Here is a 1,208-nt window from a genome sequence, read left to right on the forward strand (position 1 = left end):
TAACACTCCCTGGAACATTTAATTTGTTCAGTAGCTTATTTTTCAAAATAGCTGAGCACACTGCGTTTAGCTCCACATTCGACGCCTCGTCCAACTTCTGCTTATTTGCTAAAAGCTCCTTTAAAAATTTCATTGCGTTTGGCCTCTGCGATAAGGGTTCAATAAACGGTAAGTTAATATGTAATTTTTTTAAGAGTTTAATGAATTTACCAAATTGTTAATCTAAGCAGTCTTTCCTTGTCACGTTGGGGTATGGCACACGAGGTTTATATTCGACATTCACTAATTTGTTTTTATTATGACCTACCTCACCTTGACCTTTGCTTACCATAGTTTCTTGCCTCGGTTCTGGTTCAGGCTCAACGACTCCTTCGTCATCTTGAATATTAATTGCGTTGAGCTGTTCCCTTGGGTTGGGTTCAGTATTACTTGGGAAGCTACTGTGGTTGTTCGGAGATTAGTTTAGAAAGCTGGCCTATCTGAGTTTTGAGCCCTTGGATTAACACTTGTTGATTTTTAAGTGTTGTTTCGGTGTTCTAAAAGCAGGTTTCTGACACCGATATAAACTTTGAGAGCATCCCTTTAAGGTTGGACTTCTTTTCCTGTTGGTAGGGTGGTTGTTGGTAGCCTGGAGGTGGTCTCTAGTTTTCTTGGCCTCCCCATGAGAAATTTGGGTGGTTCCTCTAACCTTCATTGTAAATCTTACTATTACGATTGTTTTGAGATCAAGAATTATTACCCATGTAATTGTTGTGGCCATAAGGTTGGTATTCCGAATTGCTTGATCCACCTCCACTTGCTTCGCACTGCATTACTGGGTGAACTTGTGAAGAATTAAGAAAACCATTAATTTTCTTATTCAAGAGTTCTACCTGATTAGAGAGCATGGTGACCGAATCAACGTTAAAAACACCGGCTGTTTTTATTGGCTTTGTCCTCATGACTTGCCATTGATAGTTATTCAGTGACATCTCTTCTATAAACTCATAAGCATCTTCAGATGTTTTATTATTTATGGTTCCGCCAGCAGCTGCATCAACCATTTGTCGAGTCAAAGGATTCAAGCCATTATGGAACGTTTGAACCTGAAGCCAAAGCGGTAACCCATGGTGAGGGCACCTTCTCAGTAAGTCCTTGTATCTCTCCCATGCATCGTAAAGAGTTTCTAAGCCCATCTGCACAAACAAAGAGATATCATTACGTAATTT

General features: G+C 39.8%; 1 non-coding gene across 1 annotated transcript; it reads left to right on the forward strand.

Moving 5' to 3' along the window:
- Positions 1-1,101: 1,101 nt before the first annotated feature.
- Positions 1,102-1,208, forward strand: LOC121228513 (small nucleolar RNA R71). The gene has a single exon (XR_005926089.1). It is a non-coding gene; the product is annotated as a small nucleolar RNA R71 (small nucleolar RNA).

Source organism: Gossypium hirsutum, chromosome A04 (genome assembly GCF_007990345.1).
Source record: "Gossypium hirsutum isolate 1008001.06 chromosome A04, Gossypium_hirsutum_v2.1, whole genome shotgun sequence".
Classification (NCBI taxonomy): Eukaryota; Viridiplantae; Streptophyta; class Magnoliopsida; order Malvales; family Malvaceae; genus Gossypium; species Gossypium hirsutum.